Raw genomic sequence first — 27,401 nt, forward strand, 5'->3', positions numbered from 1 at the left:
CCGCGGGGACTGCGCGCAGCCAAGATGGAGGACGGCGGGGCCGAGCCGCGAAAACACTCCAGCCCCCCGCTTCCCCACCCCCCGTTCCCGGCGCGCCGCGGCGGGGAGGGGGGAGGCGAGCGGAGCGCGAGTGAGAGAGCGAGAGGGCGCCGAAAGCGGCCCCCCTGCCCGCCCCGGCCCCCTTCCTCCTCCCCAGAGCCGGCCGCGGGCAGGCCGGGCCCGGCGCTCGGCGAGCTAAAATGGAGAACCGCCTTCTCCTCCTCCTCCTCCTCCCCCCTTCTGCCGAGCCGAACAGGGGCTGCCGGCAAGATGGAGGACTCGGGCATTGTGTGCGTGGGGTGTGTGTGCGGGCGAGCCGGGCCGGGCCGCTCGGGTGGGCAAGCCAGGGGAATGGGGTTGGGGTCCGAGCCGCGCTCGGGGGGAGCGCTGGGCCGCGCAGAGAAAATGGTGGGGCGGCTGCCGGTGCCCCGGGGTCGAATGTCGGGGGAGGCCGCGGGCAGGGGACTCGCACCCCTGACAGCGGTCCCTTCTCCCTGCTCCCCGCCGCCCAGCAGCCGAGTTCTTCCTTTTAGCCCGCTCCCGGCGGCTTCCCCGCGCAGGGAAGTGCCGAGGGATCGGGGTTTGTCCCCTCAGTCTCTCTTCCCAGAGCTGGGGAACTCTGGCCGCCCTTCCCCGTGATTGCATGGGAGGGCTGGCGGAAGCGGGGCTCCTTCGGCCCGAGTGAGGATGTAGGTAGGGACTGACCTGCACCTTCCCCCCCGCCTCCATTCGCTGCCCCCCCGCCCCGGCGCCCAGCTTGGCGAAGGCCTTTGTGGGTCGAGTTTTCCACTCCGAGTGACTTTGGCCGAGCTCCTCGGCTGCTGTCCGCTAAGAGGAAGAGTTGTGGCAGTTTCCGTTCGGCTTCCTTTATTTTTTTTTTTGTAAAGAAAGGGCGCTTGCCAACTTGTGCCGGGGACGCCCGATGCCTGGAGCCGCGTGTTGCTGGAACCCTGCTGGGCTCTCGCCGGCCCCGGTGGGGGAGGGGGGCAGGAGGAGGAGGAGGAGGAAGGAGAATGCTTCTTACTGGGGGGTTTTGGCGCCACTTTTGTTTTAGATAGTGCTCCTCTGCCCCCTCCTCCTCGGCACGCACTGAACTGAGCTGAACCCTGCCCAGGTAGGAAACGAGAGGCTTTCGTGGTGTTTCTCTTTTCTGGGCGCTTATTTTTTCTACACGGATTAAAAAAAATATATATATATATAGATATACGTGTATATATAGATATGTATATATAGTTGCTGCGGTTAGGGACGGAGGGACAGAGGAGTGAGCGGCCGCAGATGGCTGGGCTGGGAGGCCCTGTTTTCCGGGAATTCCTCTCCCTGCCCGAGCGCATCCCTTGGTGCTGGGCGTGCTGGCCTTGGGGGCCCGCACCGCTGTGCTCCCGGCCGCGCTGCCTCCATGCCTTCCTCTGTTCTGCTAGCGTTGTATAATTCGTCTACCCCGTGGAAATCTGGGACCCACCGACCTCATTTTTTTTTTCCCTCTCTCCTCGCCCCCGCGAGCGGCCGTGGAAGCGATCGGGCTCCTCTGTCGCTGCTTTTATTTATTTATTGGACTGTCCGCGCCCGGCTCTCCTTTCTTGTGTTCCCACGGGATGCGGCGTTAGGAGGTGACACAAAGTTTCGATCACCGCCGAGTCCGGTGTTGTAGTTACTGAGGGGGAGTGTGTGCTTGGTTGTTTAGTTTGGTGTTGGTTTTTTTTTTTGTTTATTTGTTTGTTTGTTTGGGTTTTTTAATTTGTTTTATTTTTAATTACTTTTTGGCAGCCCGGGTAGCGCTGCTGCCCCCTTCCCGCCTGCCCTGCCCGCGCTCGAAAGCTCTCCCTTCCCGTTCGCTCCCCGAGCCACACCCTGGCGTGTCCGGTCTCCCGAGGCGCCGGAGCCGCCGCTGTGACCCCGCGTTGTCGCTGCGCGGCCCGGGGCCGCCGCCCGGCGCGGTTGCGGGGGGCCGTGCCGGCGGGCCCGGGCGGGCGGGCGGTTGCCCAAGTGCGTCACGGCGGCCCCGCCGGGCCTGCTCGCCGCGCCTCGGGCCGCGCCCGCCGCCCATTGGCCGCCGCCGCGCGGGAGGCGGCCGCTTCCTCCGCGCCCGGCCGGGCCCCTCCGCTCCGCTCCCCGTCCCGCTGGCGCGGCTCGCCGGGTGCTGGGAGGGAACCGGCGGAAAACGCCTTTTGCATCGCTTCTCTGGAAGCCGTTGCACGATCGCTTTCGGGCGCTCTGGGAGTTTTGTTGAATCCTGTGTTAAATGACCAAGATTGAGAGTTCCTAGCGTTTCCTACAGCGAGGTGTTGCTCTCCAAGCATAAGTGTCCCTGTTAAGTCTCCCTGTTAACTCTTGGCAGCTCCGTCTCGATTTGTGATTGATTACTTCTTTCTCGTTCGTAGTGCTTCCCCATTCGAAACAACTTTTTCCGTTTTTCATAGTCTCTTTTCTTTAAATCAGTAGTCTATTTAGTATTATTCCTGGAGTATTTATCTGGTGTTGACCTCTCCCAAGACTTACCCATGTGCAGGCTGGCTGATGGTGTGCAGAGAAATAAATACCACGAGTGATTGTGCAATTGACCGTCATTAATCTCTGTCATCTTGATATCACTTGTTCATTATCCTCAACTCATAATTTTGTGGATCTGTCTTCCTGGTGATCAGTCACAAATTCAGTACCACAGATCTGGTATAGGGCTCTTTATTGGGTAACGTAGTTTGTTTTCTTTTATGGCACAATAACAGTTTCATTGCTAAATGAAACAGGGTGTGAGAAATGCATTGCTTTTAGCATAAACATGAATATTTTTTGCTGCTGAAAGCCTTGGACGTCAACGGGCTGGAATCCCCACACTGTTCTGCTTAATCAAAGACTAAAAAAATTTCAAAGTTATACAAAGGAGAAAAATATCGATTGAATCTCATCTCTGACAAATAGATCTTGCTATGTAACTCATATGGCTCATGTTGGTCCTTCTGGCCAAAACCAGTGACATTTCATTGTGTTGTCTACAGGTGGGCTTTGTGCAACCTGTAACACAAACCCCTGAATTTGTGTTGCTGTTGTTTGTATTAAGTTAGCTGTAGTAAACTTAAAGTTGGCTGTTGTATAAGCTTAAATTCAACCAACCAAAAAACCCACAGGCATGGAACTGGGAGATACGAGAGACTTTAATTTTCTGTGATACTTCCTAGCCTTCAGATAACTTCCAAGTTATATACTTAGGCCAGAGTTATGCTTTTGGAGCTTTTTCATACATTTACTGTTTCAAGAAGATAATGCTGGATAAAGTCAATAACTAATGTAAGGACTTGTTAAACTTGTATTTAAGAAGTTAAGGTAAAATTTATGTACAGCTCTCATCTTTTAGATATAAAGTCTTGATGTTTTGCGACTGATAACAAATTAATTTGAGTTGATTTAAATCAAGGATTCTGTAATATTTGAATATATCTTTAAAAAACTGGCTTCTGTGAACTGACAAAAAATTACTATTTCATAGCTTATTAAAATACTTAGTTTAAAAATGCATTATGTTACTTGAATAGCATTAATTTTATAAATTGGAGTAGTCAGTTAGCTGGTTGGTAATCTAACTCAGATTCCATAAATATGTCACATTTGAACTTTACGTGTTCAAGTCTTTCAACATTTGAAGTGATATAATTTTCACTTGGAAGGAGTGTAAATAGAATTGTCAGTTAAATACTCTCTAGGTTTATTTCATCTCACTATAACTTACCAGTAGCAACTGAATTATAAAAAAATAATGTAGACAGCTTCTCTTGAATATTACATGCTACTGCAGTCTCCTGTAGAAAATAGCTGCAGGCAACAAACCACTTGAAAGTTCCTGCTCTTGGTGGTGGGAGCAACTGTGTTAGACTTAGTTAAGTCATGAAATGATGTTGGCACATCAAAGCTTTATAAACTTTTTAAAATTAGATTGCTCTTTGTCACTTATGGCTCAAATTTAGAATGATTCCAGAATCCTCGTTTGTCATTTTCATTTGTGGTCTTACTGTCTCAGTTGTTTTGCTGCAGGCAAATATTTTAGGAGAGATGAGCTTTTCTGAGACTTGTGTGCCAGTAAAAACAGGTTACATGTTTTACAGAAACCTGAAATACTTCAGTTGATTATTTTCACCAAATGAGTCCCAGAAAATAAGCAAATATTTCTGCTTGTTACTTGTGCTTGTTGGTTGTGGTACTGGAATTCTGTGTTCTGTCAGATGAGACAAAGTTTCCAGCTTAGTGTGATCTCTGCCTACCATGGCCATTTCTTCTCTGACTGATTTGAAAACTTAGAAGAATACTGTAGGTGTGAATTTCCAAAATGGTACTGTTGGGTTTTGGTGGTGGATGTTGTTTTGTTTTGTGTTGTTTGTTTGTTTGTTCCTCCTTTTTCCTCTTTTCTGTTTTTTTTGATGTGTGTAATTAAGAAGACATACTGGATAGAGGAATATGTTGTCGATTTGGTCTCTGTCAATGAGATGTGAGAATTTCCAAGAGCATCATCTGGTTCAGTACTTGTTTTGTCATGGAAAGAAGTGATTGATAGCAGCCACCAACATACCAGTTTAATACTCTTAAATAAAAGCTTTGCTCTCTTTCTCAGCATCACTTACAACATTCATATTCTGAAAGCTTCATCTTATATGAGGATCATTGACAAAGAAGAAGAGTGATAATCTAGTCCTTGGGAAACAGAGGTGAGCAGGAAATTGGAGGTTTAGGCTGGAAAAAAAGCTTGCACACAGCAAATATATGGAGGAATGGAAAGAACTCTTTTTCATATGCATCACAAGAACTTAAATGGTGACATAGCCTATAGTTGTGGTTTCGATTCAGTGCCGTCCAGCGTTTTAGGTGATCTTCCCTTTAAACTCAAAGGCTGAGTGCGGATGAAAGTTCCTCAAGGTCCCGTAGTTTCCGGTCATTGGCACCGGCAGTCGTGCGGCGTGGGCTGCTCTGGGGCTCCTTTTGCCTCCTGCCGCTGCCGTCCTTTAGCTCCGCGCAGAGGTGGAGCGGGATGGGGCTGCGGGCGGATGAAACCCCAGTTCCGAGCGGGGCGCCCCTCCCGACCGGGCGCGGGGCGTGCCGAGCTCCCGGTGGGTGCAGCGGCTGCCCCCGGTCCCCAGGGGGCGCCCCGGCGGCGGGGCCCGCGCGGGGAGGGGGCGCAGGGGGCGGCGGGAGCGCCTTCGGTCACCCTGGCAGTGTCGCTTCTGCGGAGCTGCAGCTCTTGCGCCAGCGTTTGTTCGGCTAAAAGGCTGCTTTGAAGAGTACACCGGTGAAGCTCTTCCATGCAGTGAACAGGTTTCGTGTTTGGAGATTAGTACAGTCATTTCAGTTGGCTTTTTATGTTAGGAAAAAAAAACTGCTTTCAAAAAGTTCTGCATCTTTGTAGTTTAAGGGTAATAAGCCTTGGGATCTGATGTGACTTTTGACAAGGTCGAGTATTTACTTAAGAGTGATGTAGCAAAAACTCATTTTGAGAGTACAAGGTTAAAATTGTAGTTTTAATCCTATGCTGTTTTAGCTAGAATGTATTTTCCTTAAATATTCTCATCTTGAAGTTCATAAAAATCTGGTAAAGTTGGAAATTAATTTTTTTTGTGAGAATAAATACAAAGTAATGGCAATCTCTGAAGGTGACCCTCATTTAGATCATCATAGACAATTGTAGGACTGGTGTTGGTTTGTTGAATTTGGGAAGCTTGTATCAAGAAAGATGTTTCAGTGTTCGGTGGGTATCAACATATAAACTGTGTTCTTTTTTTCTCAATCCTGTCAATTTGATGGGTGAGATCAAACTGAGACTAGACCAGAACCCTAGATTTAATGGTTAGGCCATTCCATTATTTCACAGAATACTCAATCAGTTTTTAGTATCTCTGTATTTCCAAGTTTTCCACTGTTTAATTTTCCTAGATCTGTGAGATCTTGGGTAGAGAAGAGGGGAAGGGAAACCTTTCACAACATATTTTGAGATCTTGCACCCAATTTTGGAGACAGGATTGTGGGAAAATTTAATCCCCCAGGGTACCCCTGTGGCTTTCATGTGGCACCTGGCTTTTCCTAGCCTTTACTGGCTACAGATTTGCATGGAGGAGCCCAGGACTAGTCTCTATTTAAACTTGTTTATGCCAATTTGAGTCAGAAATGAAGGACATGTAGGACTAGATTTGTGTGCAAATACCTCTTGTGTTATTTAGGGAAAATAATTCAGTGGTCTGATAACTGCCTTGTCCAGGTATATACTTCATTGTTGTCTATTCTGCACATTTTTTAATTGTGTAGTTAGCTGTGATTTCTGCCTTTGGAAGGCTTATTTTTGTAAAAGAATATGATCAGAAGAGGGAGTAGATGTTAGAAGATTGGCATATATAGCAGGGTAGTTTGTGATCTGTGATTGAGAGGCTGATCACAATACCTACCCAAAAAAGTATCTGAGAACATGTGTTGGTTGGTTTTGGGTTTCTTTGTGAATTTTTTTTGGTGGGTAGGTAAATGGTTTATTTTCTTATGGCTCTGAATTTAATGGCTTATTAGTCCTGCCCTTACACAACCTTATATGCATTTTACTTTTTATGCTTTATTTCAGTAAATGTTAGTTATTATATTAGAGCAAGGGAATATGTGTGACACTAGAAATAATTTTGTTTTCTGCAGCAGTTTTTTGTTACTGCTTCTGTATAGCTCTAGAGAAGAAAGTATTTTTGTATCTGTTCAATGGTTGATAGAACAAGCTGATGACTTCTGCTTGTGTTTTGAAAAAGGTCTCAAAAGGTGCCTGTTGCCATATAATGGATCTCTCTGCAGTGGTTTAGATTTATAAGAACTATAGCTGAAATTTTAGGGTTTCCTATTAACAAAATAATGAATCTGAATATACTGACATTTCAGAAAAGACAAAACATTCCTGAAACTACTGACTATTTGAAAAAGTAACAACTTAAGTGTGTATATTTTATTTAGTTGTGGTTGCATTCCAAGTTTGGCTTTGGAGTTGCTGCAAAGGTTTGGTGAGATGCTGCTTAGCTTGTGGCCTGTGGGTGATGTGGAGGACACCTGACCCTACCTGCAGGCTGCCCTCAGGTTCCTCCCTGCTCCAGTGGTACCTCAGTGCAGGCAGTGCAGGCACCATGTGCTGGACACTGCCCTGATGCTCCTGGGAGGGGTGTGCTGTGCTTGGTGAGCTCACATAGCGAACAGGAATTAATGCAATTATTTTCCTGTTGCTTAGGCCATATGAACTGGCTGCAAAGAGATGGGCATTGTTGATGGGGAGGTAATGTTGCAGTTCTTGGTTATGGCTGAATTGCAATTTTTTCCTGAACATAGGATTTTGGCCTCAGTTTTAAGGCCTTCCTTGCAGCATCCTATCTGGGCAAAAGAAAATTGACTTCTGCTCTGTTTACAAATAAAAATAAGCTGTTCAAGCTAAGACTTTTTCAGTCTTTCATGCTATTACCTGTTATTCCTTTATGTAAAACTTTTGGTTCATCCCATAATAAGGAGCAACTGAAAATTTGGACCATATCAAGTGTTAGTAAGCAGATAATAAGCAAGTGATATAATTGGTTGGTGTTTTTCTTTTTTGGTCAGAGTATAATGTTCCAACAAGGAGAGTTCATTATAAGTAGAGTTTGTATGGAGTAGGGGTGTGAATATTAGAGGTCTGTATGTTTTCATCTCTTATTTTTTAATGTGCTGTGGGTATTTGAATGTATAGATTACTGAAGTTACAAAAATCCCCAATGTAAGTTGTAAATGTGAGGAACACAGCTTCATAATTCATACATTTGAGGTGTCTGGTTTTCAATTTGAAGGTGACTGACTGACAGCAGTCCTGGAATAAGACATTTTTTATAATTATGGATATATTGATGAACTAATTTAATTTGTGTAAGATGGTGGTGCATCCTGACCACTGGCCATTTCACTTCTGATTTTCTTAGAAACAGAGGACAGATTATGATGATGTTCTTTCCAAGGAAGGAAACTGGGAAAGCTTGATCAAGCCTTTTTTTTCAAAGCAAGAATGACCAGTGGCTGCAGTCTATATATCATGTGGCAGAGGTGTGTGCTTGCAGCAGGGAAATAGAGAAGAGAATTGATATAGTATATTTTGATTTAGGGTAAAGAATACAGTTTAAATATATTTGAACAGGAAAGACTACCATATTAATAATTTAAGATTAATAACCTAAGAATTCATAAAACCTGTCTGGTTTGTACTATTTGGAGATGGGAAGAGTATTCTTGCAGGGAAGTTCCAGTTTGGTGTGTGGCTCTATACTATTTTTGTTGTTTCTTATGTGCCTGTTGGACAACTGACATGAAATAAAGCTTGGTGTAATGAATGCACAGTTGCTTCCTAGAAGTAATGCCACAATGAAAAAATTGTCTTCTTGGTCACAGAATTGCTTAGGTGGGAAAGGACCCCTGGAGGTCTGATCCAGCCTTCTCCTTAAATCTTGTCCTGTAAGGCCATTTGTCAAGTTTTGAATGTCTCAGAGGATGAAGTTTCCTCAATGTCTCTGGCAATCTATTAGACTGTTCCTATTGGAAGTTCCTTCTTTATTTCAGATTTTAAAGTTATCTTAAATTCCTGAGAAGATTCATGTTTTTCACCCCCAGTATATGTTTAGAAAGTATCCCTTGATGTGGGAGGCTTGGAACTATAATGTCCCAGTTTAGAGCTGGTGATGGTTTTTTGCTGGGAATTTTAGAAAAAGAGTCAGGTAAATGGCTACTGAATGGCTTTTTGGTACCTACTTTTCCCTCTTGTTCCATGTGCTGTATTTATCCTTCTGTCTTTGCTCAGGCTTCACTTACTGTGTCTGACAAAGTCTTGCAAATAAAACTTCCTTTCCTAAGCATTTACCTGTTCACTTAAGTGCCATTCATACACTAATCAAAATGATTCTTCTTGCAGTTTTCATGTTTAAGCAGTGATATTTTTATTCCTTCTCATAAGTATTATTTCTAGAGATCTACAGTTCATTTGAAACTATGGTAACCAGAAAGGAAAGCTGCACAAGTATCTCTCTTGGATCTGTGGCATAGGTCTGTTGTTACTTGCCTAATAAACAATTGACTAAAGAAAAGGTGAAACTGGTTTTTGCATGTTGATTTATCAAATGTAGAAATGGTTTAACAAGGCAACTGCTTCAATAACACTGGAAAATGTTTGGGTTTTCTTCCCCACTCAATTACATTTATTTTCAATATTCTACATTTAAGCTGTTCTTATTTTATTAAGTGTGCTTCCCTTCAACTGGTTTTGATAAGTTCTGTTTTCAAAACTGATATATTAGTATTTGATTAATTTTAAAATGTTTGTCAATTAAAAGGTATTGCTGATGCAGTGACATATATACTGTATTACCACTCTGCTATGAAACAAACCAGATTTTGTACACATGAGCTGTACAGATGAGCTGTAGCTTGACAGTTGAAATATAATTTAAAAAAAAATCAGCTTTTAGGAATTTTATTTATCTTGCTGCATTGCATTGTCTCTGTTATACTGCTCAATTTCTATTTGGCAGAACAGTGCTTTTATTAAAGTTAGCTTAGAGCCTCAGAGCAGTATTTAGTGCTAAACAGAAATTTTCAAAGGTGGCAAGACAGATTGTTTACATCAATATGATATAAAAATGTCAAAAACATTTTTAGACACTTTCAGTTCAATAGCGTTAGATAGAAGAAAATACAGAAAGTCATCCTCTTCCTGTACAGTAGGTTACTCATTAAGATTCTTCCTGTTCACCCCCAAATGCAGTAACAATCTCTGTAAAATTGAATTCTCAAGGGTTTTCCTTTTTGTGCCAAGAGGCTGTAAACTGCAAAGCATACCTTGCATTCAAAACTGGTTAGAGAACTTTGGTTTACAAGAGAGGATTTATGCATTATTGCATAAGCCTACAAATGAGTTTAGTCTTCCCCTATCTCCAGTGAAGGGAAGCATGGAAAAATTCAAATGGTTCTTCTGGATGCAAGATTGACTCAATGTTCCTGGGAACTTGGGAATTTCAGAAACTTACTGAAGTTTTTCAGTTCCTTTACAATAAGCATTATTTGTTAGTGTATAAGGAGTTAAGCATCCTAGGAGATGAAATGAGACCACTATGATTAAGGAAAATATAGCAGGAAAGGTAGGAATGTGGAAGAAAATGGGGATGAATACTAGAGCCATTTCAAAAGTACCTTGTATGTCCAGTTCTATCATCTTCTCTTTTTTGTTGTGTTGTGGAATATATTGGCATTGAGTTATTAGATACATACATGCTTTAATGTAAAAACTGAATCTTAGAATACATTGCCAGATGTGGAAAGGTGCAGATGTTTGTTTTGAATGTTTAATTTTTGAATGCCAAACTATCAAACATTAAAGGCTTTTTGAATGGGATTTGGAGGGGAGAACTTAAACTGGCAATCTGTTGAAAACAGTTTTTTCTGTCAGGGTAGTTGATGGAGAGACTAGTTACTTCATTGATGTGACAGAGCAGAATTGAGCAGTTATGTAACTAGGTAATTTTTCAACATAACTTCACGTGCAGAGTTTCCTCTCTCATTCATAGTGTTCTTCCTTCCATACTTGTTCAAGCTACTCAAGATGAGCCTTCTCATTCACAGGGCCATTCCATGAGTAGGTGCTGCTGCTGGGGTGGTTCTGTCCCTGTGTCCTGATCACATGTTCTGTTGTAGCCTTGTGCCTGTGTTTTATGGCCACTTCAGCCCTACAGGTGAACTGATTTAAGAAGAAAAGTATTTTTCTGTGGGTAAATTCCTGTGAAGTCAAATGTGTCCTGCTTCTGCATGAAAGAGGATATTGGAGCTTTTGGCTGGTAAGAATACAGAAATACTCAGTATTTCAGTAGGTGAAGTGCTTTATCACTTACCGTGTTCAGTAGTAGTAGCAATGTCTTCTGTTACCGTAGAGCCAGGAAAAGGAAACTTTATTCCTGCTGTCATCTACTTTTCTACCTGGTCTTACTCATAAAAACCATCAGGCTGGCATGGCAATTGCAAAAGTAGTCCTCTAATCTCTGCAGTGATCTCCATTTTATCTTTTTTTTTTCCTCCCCTGAACTGTTGCAAAGTCTGTCATAGATCAATTAGAGCTCCACAAGGAAATTCAGGACTGTGGTTGATTTACATTAATTTATGCAGGCAGGAGGACGATGTACATTTTTCTCTGGTTTCAGCCTGTGTGCTGGTTAGAAATCGTGCAGGTGTTACTGGGAATAAGATGGAAGGGGTAAGAGAAGATTTTTAGAACAGTTGCAGAAGATTTTTTTTGCAGCTTTGGTATGGTTAATCAGATGCTGTTGTAAAAACCCTGCTAGACCTCCTCCTTCAGCTGGATGCTTACCAGCCTGCTGTGGTTAGATCTTATTATGAGCCTTTGCACATTGAGTTTTCTGTGGTTCTTGGAAGCTGCAGTGCCAGTTCTATACATGAGGTCTGGCTTTGGCCTGTTTACAGAGTATGGACCATGCTATGCAATGATCTGAAGTCCCATCCCTCCTAGCTTTGGAGTTTTTTGGAGCATCCTGAGGCTAACAGGTCTTATCTCTAAGAGTACCTGATAATTAAATCAGACATAACCTTTTTTAATCTTGTGAAGTATTAATATTGTCCTTCAGAGATATTGAGAAATGCCTGAACATGCCATGTGCCTCTCCTCTTTACCTCACTTTTGGTACAATTTAGACCATTTTGTTTTCTTCCACTCTTGGAAGAAAGCTTGTAGAGTGTTTTTTGCAACATGGGATCCTAGCTAAGAAGATGCTGTCTTTCTTTACATGTTTGGGAAGAACTTTGCTCTTGAATGATCAGAAGCTATTACATTGTGATTCATTGCCTAATTCCTTGCCATTTTAGATTTTAAATCTGGGAAAACTAGTCTGCTCTAGACAGAACTGTGATGTATTGAAAATAAGATTCTGTAAGAAAATCAAACTGACACCTACATGGTAGGCTGACTTTGCTTTGTGAAGTTGTAGTCTGGTCAGGAATACTAGGCAACAGGAAAGTCATCTTTACAAGATGTTTGGAGTTCTGCAGATCATTTCAGGTTGTACAGAGGATTATAGAGATGTGGGTTGTTCAGCCTGCGTTTATATAAGCTGTGTTGGAACAGGAGTTTCTTTTTTGGTGTTGGAATTTGTAGCAGGCAGTGGGCATTGGTTCTCCCCAGTTTTGCAGGTGCTCCTTAGAAGGACTGTTGTGAATATAGCTGCAATTGCCTGAGCTCTCTGTTTCTCCTTACTGCTGTTGAAATGTTTCTGTGGGACTTCCCTGCTTGGAAGCATGCCAGAATGAGTGTGTGGGAAGACTTAATACTGGCTACTTACATAGCATTTTGTATGTTCAAACTCTTCTGCAAATACTAACTAATCTTTATTTAACGTTTGAGCCTAATTTCTGTCGGTATAAATCAATAACAGGCAGTTATGACCCCTAATTTTTTGATGTCAAAAGAACAAAATACTGTAACTAGAATAGTAAGAATAATCTGTATCATCTCATTACCATACCGTTTTTTGTCACTGTACCCTTCTGGTTTCACGTGGTGTAGAAAAAAGTTACTGATGGAGTGCAGTGCTGCTCTTCAGGAGGTCTCTGCATTGTAGGATGCTGGCTGTGGGAAGGAATCGCATTGTGTTCATTTTGTGTGTGGTATTTCAAGCTTTTCTGTGTTGGTTTTTGTTTCTGCAGTATTAAGGTTTATTTCTTTCCAGTCCAGGGAGCTGTAGCATATTCATAACAAGTAATGCTGTGAGAATAATGTTCATTCTGAGCTTGCTGCTTAAGAGCTGTCATTCATCTAAAAATGTAGAGTTAGATTGAAAATTCCTGTAAAAGTTACTAAGGTTTACCCTACCTGTGTTTTGGCATTGTAAATGCCAGTTTTCAGTTAACTAGTATTTATTAAATGGAACTGCTGTGACAAATTCATTAAGCTGTTAGTGTTTTAATTACTGTAAAGTTCTTGCAGCACCAAACCTAAAGCGGCTGGGGATGTTTTTATTAGGGTCCCATATTTTACTTTGAAAATTACTGTCACATTGTTTTTTGTTGATGCTGTTGATCAGCTCTAAATGACTACTGTGTTGTAGGGAAGTATTTTGCTGCAGCAGTGTATAAAATACCAGCATATGGATTTCAGACAGGTTTATAATTAATAAAAATGTCCCTTCTGAGTGGTAGTTTTTGCAGATAGTTTGTTTTACATTATATTAGCCAGATTTTCTACAGCTTTTTATTTTTAAGAGATAATAAAATAGTTTTCTTCATATAATTTACAACTGTAGTTTGCATGAAGTGATAAATGTGTGTCTTTGCCATTTGGATTGGATATGTTTTCATGTTAAGCATCCTTTTTAAATGTGGCCTTAATTCTGGCTTAAGTGTTAAGATTTTGTCATTCCAGCTTTTGTGAGTTAAACATGAAAGAGGTTTATACAGTGAATTGCATGCTGGAAACAACATGGATTAATAGGAGGAAATACTGAGGTCAAGGACCTTAGTACAGGTATGGTAGTGTGCTAAACCAGCTCCTTTTCTACACCACAGCTGGCCTGGACACTCTGCCATTGTATTGGGTTTCATCTTGGAGACACTCAATGAAGTGGTGGATTGGCTTTATTGGTCTTAAACTTTTAACAGAGAATTCAAAGAGAAATTTCATAAGTTAGTGTAAATTTTCTTTTCATTTATTTTCATTTGTAATAGCATTATTTGTAGAAACTACACAGATCAATGAAGAAAATAATTGGAATTAGAACTAGTTCTCATTACATACTCTTGGAGTATTGAACTACTCAGTGGTGAGTGCTGTGTCGGAATAAAGCTGCTCCTGGCTTTGCATGGACAAATGGTAGATTCTGATCATATCTCATGTGTTGAAGTAACTTTGTAATAGTAATGGATTAAAGAGCCTAGATGAGACCACTCTAGGTTGTACTTGGTAAAATGAGCTAGTGGTTCATTTTTCTGCAGGAGTTAAACAATTTCCTATTTCTGTCACATTTCTGCTGCTTTCATTGCCATTTTATGCAGGCTTTAGGCAAAGGTGATCAACTGTTGGCTTATCAGAACATTGAATTTATTCAGACGGCACAGAGTGAGTTAAGAATTTTCATTACTGTGGAAAAACAGCATGTGGGGCCAGGCTTTTCTGTTTCATAGCTGGCTAGGTAACACTTGGTACAGGCCCTTGGGTGTTGTACTAAATATTCCTCATAGTACCATAGCCAGAGAGAGTAGGCTGGATTTGGAGCAGTGTATGGCAACTTCTAAAGCAGTTGTAGCTACCAGAACAGAAGAGACATCTCTGTTTGCTTTTGATGGAATTGGACAGTTGATTTTGTCTGCCATAGTGTCTCACTGACTTTCAAAAGAGCTGTATTGCACCAGCCACAGGACTCTTTTGTTGAGCCAACTCAGCTTATTAAACTGTTGGAAAGCTAATTAATTTGAAAAGAAATTAATAGATTGTTGCTCAACAAAGAGTATGACAAGTGCCCTTGACTATGAGGTATGGCCAGAAGTAAGTGCAAGAAGGGGGCAGTGGGACAGCTCTTTTTCCAGTAGCAACCCATCTCTTTTATTGTATTATCAAGCTGCTATGTTATTGTTTGTAGTTTTATTCATTATTTAGCAGAAAAGAGGGCAGTTAATGCAATCTCTTCAAATCTTGGTATAAATGTTGAATCACTTAGTTGGTAAGTGAAAGGAATAACAGAATAAAATTTGAAATAACTAGATTTTGGCCAAGTTGTTACTGTTGAACAGCTTCCTTTTCTGCAGGTCAGTGGCAAGTTGAGAAGGTGTAGAAAAGGCAAAGATTGTGAAATAGGGAGGTAAGTGGGAATGGTGGAAGTGCTTAAGCTGTAGAATGCATTTTGTGTAACGTGTTTTATATTCTCAGTATTCAATAATAGTGGCGTAAAACCTTTTAACTGCTGGAGGGCATGATGGTTTAAAATTTTTAGATTTGGTAGCTTCTGTACAAAATATTTAACAATGACAGTACATAACAATTTAGAGTTGAAGGGTTTTTTTCATAGGTCATATATTGGACTTGTGTACCACAGTATCATAGAAGATAGTCAAGAGTCTTAGAAACATGGGGATATCTGTGTTACTTCTAATTAAGTGGTTCTCTGGAGCCACTAATCTGGGAATATATTATAGTCCAAATGAAATGGAGGAAGATTCTTCACATTTTTTGGGGAACCCATAAATGGCTGAATTAATCAGTTAGATATCAAGCAGTATAAGCTGTATGTTGCTGTAAAATCACTGCTGTTGTGGGCATCATACAAAACCTTAATTATTGCAACTGTCACATCCTGAAATAGTATCTTGTAGTGAATCAGAAGTTTTTATCTTCTATGGTAATAAACAACAAGAAAAGAAAGTTACTTGAAAAATGTATTTCACCAGTGTTGTTACTAAATCCTCAAATCTTGAGAAAGTGATGCTAAGGAATGTTTATCTATGGATGTACATGGAATGAGTTCAAAAGGAGAGCAAAATGGGTTACTGTTAAGAGAAACATGAATGGCTGAGAAATAGAGTTGTCAAAAGTGGTAAGAAAACACTGGTGTAGACTATTTTAATGATATAGTATAATGGTAAATCAGCATTGAAGAAAATGCAGACTCATGGCAGGAAGGAGTGTCTTTAAGGAAAATGTAGTTAATATACTACATTATTTTGGTTTGTTTTAGTCTATATTTGTTTTACTGGACAAATAAGATGTTTACTTTCGGAGATACTTTGTCCTACTATATAAGTTAAGGTTTCTATTTTAAAAATACTATTGTATTTTAATTCTTTGGTGACTTTTGAAGCTGTGTTCTGTATGTGTCTTCTCTTTCTTCATCTGCATTATTGACATTCTTTCCTTGAAAGCACAAAACTCAACTGGTGCTACTTAAAGGAAGGGTTTCCATTGTCTGTAATACAGCTTTTAGTATTGCTTCAGACTGTTTTTTAAATTATAAAATAATTAACTATCATATTTAGTGCCCACCTCTGGCAGCACTCTTAAATGTCAGTGAATCAAAAATGCCACACCTACGTGTTAGGGAGATGCTGATTTGTTCTTCCTGTTTGTAAAATCAATCTGTAATCCAGCAGGTTCAATGATGGATCACATATCTTCTGTCCAGGTCTGGTTAATGCAGAATCTTCTGATCATAATTTGGTAGCAGTGACTTTCCTGAAGTAATTCTTTAACCATACATTTTAATTTTTTCCTCCTGTTCTCTCATTCCTGCCCCCAGATATTTAGATTTATGATTAGCATCTGTCATTTAACACTCTTAACTCCTCTGTCTTCTGGAATTCTCTGCAAGACATGGTAGTGCTGCCCTATTTAATTGCATTAAAAGTTTTTTTCTTGCATTGATGTTTGCTAATTCATCCCATGAGGTAAGTGGTCTTTGGAGTAACAAGTAGGAAGGGGGGAGTTGTCAGTAATGGAGATGTAGGCTAATGGGTGCACATCAACCACTGCTGCTGACAAGGCATAAGAAACTCTACTAGGACGTTTTAAAAAAATCTGCTAAACCAGAGGAAGTGTAAGCACACCCTGGGGCTTTAGGGACCTGTTCATTGCTATGGAAGTAGACTTGATCACTTAGTACCAGTTAGGGCAAAAGGCTGGGAAGGGAGAAGTAAAGTATTTTCCCTGATTTGGTCACTCATAATTCTGTAGACAGATGTGCAGTTTCCTCTGCAGTGTTAAAAAGGATTTTAAAAAAATTTTTTAAGAAAACATTTTAAGCTTCTATAGATAAGCCTACCTGTAAGATTGTGAAGGCCCACAATCTTCTTAGTCATGAATTCAAGTTCATAAAACAGTCCTTAAACTAAAAGTTTGTTTTGTTCTTCTATATATTGATGGAGAGGGGGAAAAGCAAACACTTTCAAAGCAACAGTTGTAGTTGAAATTATTCATTACTTTGCAGTGAGAAGTGCAGGATTGTACTCATTAATAAATGTTTGTAAGAAATTTTCAGGTCATAACATTCTTTTTTTTTTTTTTAAGTGCATATTGCTTTTAATCTAACTTGAGTATGTAATAATGTGTGCTACATAAACTGGGCTGTGAAAACCCAAGCTTAGAAAAGTGATTGTTGGAGCCACAAATGAACGGGCAAGCAGGTGGATTGCTGAGCTCTTGAGGGAAGTGGGGTTTGTTAGGGCTAAGCCAGATGGGCACTGCAGCTCTTGCAAAGCTAAGGGAAGAATTGAAAAGGAAGGTGTGAACTTTGGTGGTCTCACTCTTTCCTTTATATGATTTTAGTGATGGAAGCTTGAAACTGAGATGAGCTGTAACATTTCAGTTGTTTAACTTTGGGGTAGCCTAAAACCCCCAAGCAGACTGACCGTAGTGGAGAGTCATCCATCCTTGTGCTTTGACCAACCATGTTTAACTTTGTACAATATACTTTGCTTAAAGGTCTGTTGTAAAACTCACATCCTGCTAAAAAATCCTCCAGTTTCTTGTCAGTAGCATTTATACTGCACTGGTGTCCAGCTGTGGAGGAAAAAAAATTGCATGCATTGGGTGTTTGGTGGTTTTTCACATAACTGAATAAAGCCTGTGAGATTCAGGAGGTAGCCGCTAGAAGATTCCGTAGTATTTTTCACAATTTTGTGCCTTAAATTTAAAAAAATTCTTGTCTTACAGCATTTATTGAGAACACTTGTGCCAATCTTTTGGCTTTTTCAGGGAGCAATACAAGATTGCCTTGTCTGAAGGGTAACTGTTAGGTTAACAGCCTGTTTTAAGGACTGAGCTCATATAGTTAAAAAGCTGCCTTTAAAAAAGATAATGGTTACATATTTACAAATATTTATGGGGGACAATGTTTTTGAATTTATACACTTTCTCCAAGTGGATTCACCAAACGTCATTCTCCTTGTAGCATTTAGAGCCGGTAATGAATCAGCTGATGAGTTACTGCCTGGGTTTGTAATTGGACTGCCCATATTCCATGCAATTGTAGGATTTTTAATTTGGGAATTGCAGAAGCCTTCCAGGAGTTCATAGCAGTTGTCACAGGTTAAAATGAGACTTAAAATTTTTGTGAGAATGCCTGGTTCTTGATTTTCTTCTGATCAGTAAGAGATCATAAAGGAGCCTGTGCTACAAGGATGGATAAGTAGGCAAGTGTGAGTGCTGTCTATATGCTAATATTCAAGAAGGTTTTGAAGAACTAGATATCATCTGTTACAATGTCTTTTTTTCTTGCTCCTCACATGAAAATACAGTCAGCACTGAAGCAACCATAGCAAAAAAATTGTCTACTATAAAATGGCTGAGGGAAGATTAGAAAGATGAATACTTTTTATTCCCAGTTTATAGTTTTCTTTGGGCTTTTTGTGTTCTTTTTTTTTTCTGGTTTCAAACTGTTTCATTGGACCACAGATAATCTGTGTCTGGTGTCACTTATAAAAGTTTGTGAGAGGTTTGCTTCACGTGACTGGAAAATAATGAATTATAATTGTATCAATTTTTCTTGAACTACTACTCTTCATGAGTAATTTTGTATTAAAAATACTCAAATATCAGTATTTCCTGTGAAAGAGGAGAATTTTGCCAGTTGTGGCTCAACAAAGGTTTTTAGTAGTGAGTTCTCTCCACTCATGACAAAATGTTTGTGTATCCCTCCTTTACTGTGACTGAGAGACTGGAATACTGCAGTAGTGCTGGTTTGATGTTTGTGGCTTTGAGCTGAGAAGGTACCCAAGTCTTGTGATTGTTCACTTTTTGTTCTCTCCCTGGCACTGGGGGGGCATTGCTACCTGGGTGTGCATCTGTGTTATTGATGCTGCTTCAATCAACCACAAGCAGCTTCAAGAGAACATCTTGAAGACATATTGTTTCCTTGGGGATTTACTGCATTTGCAGCCTCACACCTCTGATCCTGCTACTTACAGAATATGATTATCAGCCATTAGGGCTGAATATTTAAACATGGTCACTACAAAGTATTTCCCTTCTCATCTCTGATTTTTTTTTATTTTTTTATTTTTTGTTCATCATTAAAGATCTCTCTCCAGTCTGTTTAGTTTTTGTGGACTTTTTCCATGTGATGTTTCTCCTGTATTAATTGTTCCAGTATTAGTTCTGTCTACTTCTTAGTCTGGCTGACTGACATGCTGATAGATTTTCACAAAATGAATTTCTGTACAAAATGCACTTTCTTCATTTTCCTGAGGAAGATAAATGTTCTTTTTTTCTAGTCATCAGTTAATCTGTAGATGCTTTATATTCTTTCTACCCCCTGATCCCCTGTTAGCCTTGTGTGCTCCAGAAAACCAAAAAAAAATCACATAAAAATGTTTAGGTTTTGCCATCATGTTGCGTATATGAGAACTGCTGAGAAGTACCATGAAGTAGTATGTCATTGCACATTAGAAACTGCGTGATATAGAAAACATCAAATGATATTTTACCTAGACAGTTTAATTTTTCTTAAATTTTTGTTTGTTTGGTTTTTTGTTTGTTTGTTTGTTTGTTCCAGCACACCAAATGGTCACACTTGGTTTACATGACACTACTGTGTGGGAGATGCACATGTTTTATATGATGTAATTTATTAGTAAATAATAAATAAGATTTATTTAGTGTGTTGCTTTATTATAGATTTGGGGAATGGTAAGTATTAACACTTGTATTTTATCTTTTAGTTCCAGAACAAGGAATTGTTGTAGTGCATGTATCCTGATGTGTTAATTGGTGAGAGATGTGGTTTAAATAAGCAGCCAGGACATTTCTTTGTCTTCTCTCCCCTGCAAATATTAGCTGCAATTGTGAACAAGAACACTGTTTTGGTAAAGGGGCAACATTTAATAGCATAATTTTATGCCAGTGCTTGAGGGTTGTAGATATTGCAGTCCAGCAAGTACTCAGAGATTCCTTGAGCTGGAAATTGCTGCATGTGTTGCTCCAAGGCTGTACCTTTATGTGAAGTGAAATGCTTGATGACGTAAAGTGAATTGCTTGATGAGCACTTTGTTTTCTTCAGTTATTGGAGGACATGAAAATATTTTGGTATGTGCTTCTGGAAATAGTGTTGGACAATTGTCTTTTTCTCTGCAAATTGATGTTTTTCCTTCTATTTAAATTAAGGATATTAATTCTTGGGAAAGTCAGGTTGTTGATATTGTTAAAATTCCCAATTTATACTATGCAATGCTTAACATATCAGTCAAAACAACTTTAATTTTCTCCATTAAAGGTTCTTTTGGGGGGCTTTAGGGGACTGTGATTGCCGTTCTAAAATGTGTATATTCAGGTTGGGCTGTAATACAGAATTAAATACAGAAATACTGTAATGTAAAGAATGATTAAATTTTCCTTGCTGCAGAATGTATCCTGGTAGTCTGTAATCATTATACAATTATTTTGCTTGGAAGGAAGTGATGTATATTTGTGTATGGTACAGAGAGTGCTGAGGACATTCTGTTGGGCCTAAAAGGGTAAGGTATCCTTTGTGGATTGGATTTTTTTGTAGTCATAAAATGCCAGACTTATTTGCTTAATTATGTCCTAGGTGTTAAGAGTTTCGTGCATTTCTTTGTGAGAAAGCTGTGTGAACAACAATTTTGATGGAATGCTATTTTTAGGTATTGCTACAAGAGTGAAAAGGCTTATTTAGAGCTTGTCACTGGTGGTATGTTTACTGTGTGTAAATTCAGTACTAATATTTGATACCTAAATTTTAATACTTGCTATGCTGTCTTGTTTTTATTAACATACATGGATGTTAACTGGAGTTAATTGCTTTGGAGACCTATGCAGATTTCTGTAAATTGAATGATATCTCTGGGTCTTGTGAAAGCTTTTTTCATTTCTCAGATGGTGTTTGTGTGCTGTGATTTTCTTTTGCCGTTGAACAGCTGTGACTTTCCCATGCTCATGCTTTAGTCTTTCAACTACTCCAGCTGTGTCCTTAGACCTTTCCTTACCAGTAAGTTGAGTTCAGGAGGAGCTAATTGCTGCTCGTTTGGGGCCTTCATCCATCTTCTCTGACCTTTTTAGAGGTTCGGTGCTGCTGCCTGGCTCCCTCTGTGCTGGGCTCTGTTCTTACCTTTGTTCCTTCCCTGCAGCTAAGACTTGCACAAGAGGAATTTTACTACTTTGTGGCCTAGCAGGTCTGTCTTGCTATGATCAGCTGCAAGAAGTGCTTACATACCTTTCTGGTGGTTTTTTCCTTCTGCCTTGTTTTCTTAGTGTACTATGTATTACACCAGGATCTGCAGTTCTGGGATAGTTTCGCACTTAGCATACCGAGTCTTAAGTTAATTCACATAGTAATAAAATTTATGTTCTGTAATTAATTTTTTTGGCAGGCATCTGTTTCACAGTAATGAATTGGTAGCAGTTCCTAAAATGTCTGTTGACTGTCTAGAGAATTGTAGGAAAGTTGGCATTTAAAAATGTTTCTCATAACTGAAAGAAGTGGGCAGCTTTGTCTTAACCCATCTTTTCTCAGAAAAAAGTTCAAAAACTTCCAGCCGAAATCTCTCTATCTAAATTTTAAAAAACAGGTCGTTGTTTTTGTCTTGGTCTCTGAATTTAAAGGATAGTTACTTTCCCTTAATCTCAAAAACACCCTGAAATAAAAAATCATATACTAAGGATAGAGATAGTAGTTGTGTTTCTTGAAAAAAAACCACAAAAAAACCAAAGCTAAAATCTGCCAAAGAAAAGCCCAATTTAACATTGTGTTATCTATTATCACTATTGTCTGCAACACTTAGCAGCAGTTGAAAACTGTGGCTCTGATTGTAGATTCACTTTAGGTTGCTTGCAAGACTAAATTTGTAGCATTTAATGATCTAGGATTTTCATACCCTAGGGCAAGATTATAGTAAGCGGAGGTCAAGCTGAACAACCGCCAGACCTGATTTACACTCGGATAAAAATGTTCTTGTCTAACAATTAGATTGAATGATATTACCTCTTCTTAACTTCTGCTGGAAATTATTTTATACTGTTTCAAGACCAAGGCAGTCAGATGCCAAGAAAGCATCCTCTGCATGGAATATTAGTCTTGCCTTTCAAGGTCATGGAATTCCAGAGGATCCAGGTATATGCATTAATGGCCCCTGGCACGTGTATTGTGGGGGATAGGAAACTTACTGCAAACAGAATGTGATTTATATACATAAACTCTTCTTAATGGTATGTCCATGTGAAAGCAATGGTCAATGGTGCTGAAATAGGGAGAAGAAAAATCTTGGAAAGATGTAACTTTTGGTTATCAATATTTGAGTCTTCCCAGACTTACCTGCTATGTGTGTTTCAATAATGTTTATACAGTTACTTCTCCGGAGCAGTTGATTGACCAGTAACCGATGTTTTGACAATTGTGTAATAGATCCTGACCAAAACAATGAGAGTTTTTTAATATATGTTAGGTGAGCAATTAAACCATACTCTGAAACATTAAAAGTGATTACATTTGGTTAATGTGGGCAACCTGAAGGAGAGATGGTAAATACATTTCAATTGGAGCATTGTGTTGCTGTAACTAAACATTGTGTAGCTACTTTGTCAGGTGATACACTAACTTCAGTGGAATGCCTGTGAAGGAATTCCATTTCTGTTGAAACAAGATATTATACTTGTAATCCTGATTAGTGGTACAACAGTGTGAGAATCCTGTACTGCTGATTTATTGCCACAGCAGTTCTAAACAGTAAGTGACTTTTTGAGTAAGAACACAAACTTGGCACTTTGCATTAGTAATGTAAAGAGATTACTGTAGTGTAGTAGTAGAACAAGCTCATTGTTCATCCAGTGTTTTTGAAATTGGTGCCTGGGGCATTAAAATGATGACTTGGAAAAAAATTTGTTATTTGATGATACTGAAGCATACTAGGTTATTTTCTGTATAGAGGTATTTAAACATGCATGAATCCTAACTCAGTTACCTAATTTTAAATATCTTCCCTTTTCCCATAATGTGTAGCCCAACCCTGTGATGACAAACTGCATGTAATTAAGTTTTCTTTTGTAAGCAAATAATGGTTTCAGGAGGTGGGAAATTGTTGTAAGTAGTAAATGATTTTGCAGAATCTTACCTAGTTAAAAAGTTATTTGCCATTAGGTGTTATGATTTGATGTAACAATCCTGAGTGGTGATCACAGATTTCTGGTAGAAGTAATTGGAGAACCAAATTGTTAGACATGAGTAAGAACAGAACCTGCTGAGTTCAACACAGGAGTAATAAATAATTATATAATTGATGGTAACTAATTAAATCAAAGAAACACTGCTTTTGAGTAGGTATCTAGGAAAACTGTATAACTTAATATGAGGGATTCAACAAGATTGAAATTCTATTTCAAAAAATTAAATATGTGTTTAGAGAAAATGTATTATTTCAGCATTGCATTAGTGCACAACATAAAGTGGAGTATTGCCTATTTTAAATAATCCTTCTTCTGTCCACCTGTTCAAAATACTTGGAATTTTAATTTACTGAGAAATGTCAGAGGATGAGAATTGAAAAACTCAACATGTAACAGTATGTTGTGTTCTCAGTTGCTGAGTTACCTGTTTCTGATTTGAGTGTGGGGAGGTGGGGGCAGGTATTTGGTACAAAACAGGTATTTAGTACGCACCTATGCTAGGAGTAGGAATGCAGATAATTGCAACACTACAGCAATTGTTGGGGAAGACATGGTGAGAGATACAGCACTTGCATTCTGGCCATTCTTGTTCTAATAATTAGAGGTAATTGCAGACTGATAATGCAAATATTATCATAAACTGAAAACCACAAGAAGATGACACAGTTCAAATAATAAATTAAAAGCAGAAACTATGGTGAATAAGGTATCTTTCCATGCAGTTGTTGGACAGCTATAGATCTGTTAGTTGTCCTCTGGTGACTTTCTCTGTGGCAGTTGACTTTTTCATCTCTCTGTCAGAGGTTACCTCCCATACCCTCCCAGCAGGATGGGATTTGTCAGCTCTTCAGTCTTCTCTGTGTGCAAGTTCAGAATATTAGCTGTAATTGTCACTGCAGATGAGTTGCCGTTAATAGATCTGACTGTATGCCAGAGCACACAAAATGGTTTCTTTAGGTTTTTTGAGTTGGGTTGGTGGGGTTTTTTGGGTTTTTTTGGTTCTTTTTTTCTTCTCTAGTGGAATGGTGATTATCAATCTAGTAAAGTTCCACCCCCCAAGCTCCTCCCCTCCCCAAAAGCATGCTGTTAAGCATCCTAGGAAAGGTTGGTCAGCAGTAACTGTGAATTTGCCACACAAAATCATGATTATGAAACTGCTGTACAAGCTGAGCTGTAGCTGATGTAAATTCAGTCAACACTGCAATGTAACCTTATTCTATCTTTTGTGCATACTTACCAACTAACGTTTAGCAGGCAGAAATGGTTTTTGTTATGCCCTATGGTGAAGGAGCTGATAAACTGATGGCTAAAAAAGGATGTTCTTTTTGTGTGTGACACCAGCTAAAAACAATCACTGGATTTCTTTCCTTATGCCCAAGATGGCATTTCTGTCTCAGCTGGAAGGAGGAAAAAAGAAAGCAATATTTAGCATGCAAGCCTTGTTCCATGTGCTGGAGGTGAGGGGATTGGTAGCTCCAGGTGCTGCAAAAATGCTGCAGGTTTCAGGCACCTCCAGGAGCGTGGGGCAGTTGGGAATTTAGCTCACCAGTGCTGTAGGGTACACCCTGCTCCAGAATGCCTCTCTTGGAGTGGGGGAAGGGGGAGAAATCATAGCGCATGTAGCTTGTTTAAGAGACATCTGGCACTACTGCTCCTTTTTTTTTCTAAAAAGAAAATACAGGAAAAAGGCTGAAAGTAAGTACCTTATCTCAACAGCTTCTACTGTGTTGCTGAGTTGGTAAGTCTGATAGTTGTAGTTTTAATATTTTCATTGTATTGAACACGGCTCAAATAAAATATTTACTACAAATTATGGTACTTGCATAATGTCATCAGTGAATTTTCAACATAATATAAATTTAGCTGTAGGGTATAACTATCTTTTGAAAGAGGAGGGAGCTACTAGCTTTATTTACATGATGAATTTACTCAAAAACACACATGTAGGGGTACAGCTTTATGAATTTTTTTTCTTTTAAGATTAAATGAAGAAACCAAAGGTTTAATTTTGATGGATTTAACTAGCTCTACTTGTATATTTTAGGTCTGTGTAGAATGGATGCTCCTGTGTAAAGGATAGTCCTGCACAGTAGTAGAGGCACTTACAATAGAAGATAACTTCAAAAGGACAAATTTCACTACCCTTTTCCTCCACATATTTTACACACATCAAGACTTGCTCAATATTTGTCAGCTTACTTGGGAAAATGAAATTGGTCTCTAAAAAACCTGGGTTTGATACTCTTTTTCATGTTAGCTTTCATAAAACAGGCCTGGTTTGTTAGAGCACTCCCAGCTGGCTTAATTTTTTACCTTTCCTAAGTAAGCAATTACAGAGTTGAAATGCCAGTATTTTTGCAATGTTTTAAGACACATGCAAGTGGCCAGGCTGCTTTCCTCTGACTGTTCAGTGACTGTCAGTAGTTAATTCTAGGTCTCCATACATGAGGTTTCAGTGCAGTCATCTCTCCCACAAAATTATTTTAAGGGGACTCGGTTTTAGGATAAATAAAGAAAAAGGAGAGAGTCGTGTTTAGACTCAGTGGTGATAATACGTATTTTTTTTGTCCACTAGTTAATTAATGAATTATTAATTCATTAATTAATTGCTGGTTATGAAAATTTTTTATTGTACATATATTCAGTTCTCTAAATTGTATGGGGGTGAGCCATGCACATCACAACTACTGTTTTGTATGAAATTGGTATTCAGTACTGCAGATCTCTGAACAAACCAATTGGGCTTTTAGCCCAAATGTTATGAGGGAGAACAAGAACAAAATGTTGGGTATTAAAAATGCTTAAGCTGTGACTGAGGATGTATGGAGCACAGATGTTCTGAGGTTGGCAGAGTTGCTAAGTTTTTAATGAATGATAACAAGGTTTTTATCTTTATTTCTTCTGTTTTAGAAGCAAAGCCAACTCTTGCATACGTGTGTAGTTTGCTTGAATTTTATTTTGTAAGGATGATTATTTAGTTTAATTGTTGAAAGAACCATAATCCACTTATGAAAGGCTTAGGTTTTAGCTTCATACTGCTTGGTTTGGATGTGGCACAATATTTATTTCTTTTTTTCTTAAATACTCCTTTTCCTTTTTGATGGCATAGATTTTCATTTGGGCCAGGGAAGGATGGGCATGGATGGCAAGGTAATGGCAGTCTTTGGAGCTGCCCTTTGAATTAGTTCTCCAGTGCTGCTGTGAGACTGTGGGTGATGGATGGGGTGGGTGGGAGAGCTCCCAGCGCTGGGTGCAGAGCAGCCATGGCCCTGCAGGTGGCCTGGGGCAATCCTGGGCAGTGATGGCCTTGCTGTAGACCTGGTAGAAAAAAAAAGCTGGGCTGGTTGGGCAGAAGACAGCAGGATTATAGTGAATGAAGTATCCTCCCCACCATTTTAAAATTTGTTGTTGTTGTTGTTTTAAAATCAAAGGTCCAGGTAAGACTAACACCATTTGGCTTGTGTCTATATTCTTTTCTATTTATTTCTGTGGTGAATTTAGTATCTTTTAGTTACTGTCTGGAGCCAGTTCAAACATTTTGAATGGTGGGAAGCTTCAGCTAATAAACTGGTGAATCTGAGCTGGCCAAACATACAACAGAGTTGGTCTCTTTTTGCCTTCTGATCTTGGAAGGCTTGGGATCAACATGCAGGGGAGTGCAGGGGGCTCTGCAAAGGACTATCCCAAGTGTGCTGTGACCTGGGCTGATACAAGCAGACTGAGAGATGTGCTTGAGAGATTTTACTTCCCACTCTTCAGTAGTTTTATTTTATAGGGTTTTCCCTTATTTCAGCCATCTAATACCAACTGTATCTTAGAATAGCAGCTGAAGCTGTTGCAGTGTGCTCTTGTATAGTCCCTCCTCCAGAATTTGTAATCAAACACAGTTGTTCTTAAAAATGCCCAAAGTTTTGCGCACAAACACCTGGACTTTTTAAAGAGGAAAATCTATATGGTAGGAGGGAAAGCAGTGAGACTCCACTAAGTGAGGCAGCTTGCAGGCTCACATTGATCAGTGGCAGAACAAAAACCAGAATTTGCTAGATGGGGGGATGCCTTGTCAGTTGGAAAACCCTGCTTCCACCCTGTGTACTGAAGTAATTCCTTGCTGTTGGCTGTACATTTGAAAAATGCTAATTCTGCTCAAGGATTTGCTGTGGAGCAGCTTACCTGCTTGCTGTGGACTGTGCCTGTCTTC

At 39.7% G+C, this 27,401-nt stretch overlaps 1 protein-coding gene across 3 annotated transcripts in view; it reads left to right on the top strand.

Moving 5' to 3' along the window:
- STAG2 (stromal antigen 2) overlaps positions 1 to 27,401 on the top strand; it is a 77,217-nt gene that overhangs the window by 332 nt on the left and 49,484 nt on the right. Inside the window, exon 1 of one of the 3 annotated variants that reach the window (XM_030967867.1) lies at positions 441 to 1,153. The exons of the other annotated variants lie outside the window; for them this stretch is intronic. The gene's annotated coding sequence lies outside the window, so the exon portion shown is untranslated. Of the gene's footprint in view, positions 1 to 440; positions 1,154 to 27,401 lie in introns of those variants that run through there. 3 annotated transcript variants of the gene reach the window in all.

The sequence above is a fragment of the Camarhynchus parvulus genome, chromosome 4A (assembly GCF_901933205.1).
Source record: "Camarhynchus parvulus chromosome 4A, STF_HiC, whole genome shotgun sequence".
NCBI lineage: Eukaryota > Metazoa > Chordata > Aves > Passeriformes > Thraupidae > Camarhynchus > Camarhynchus parvulus.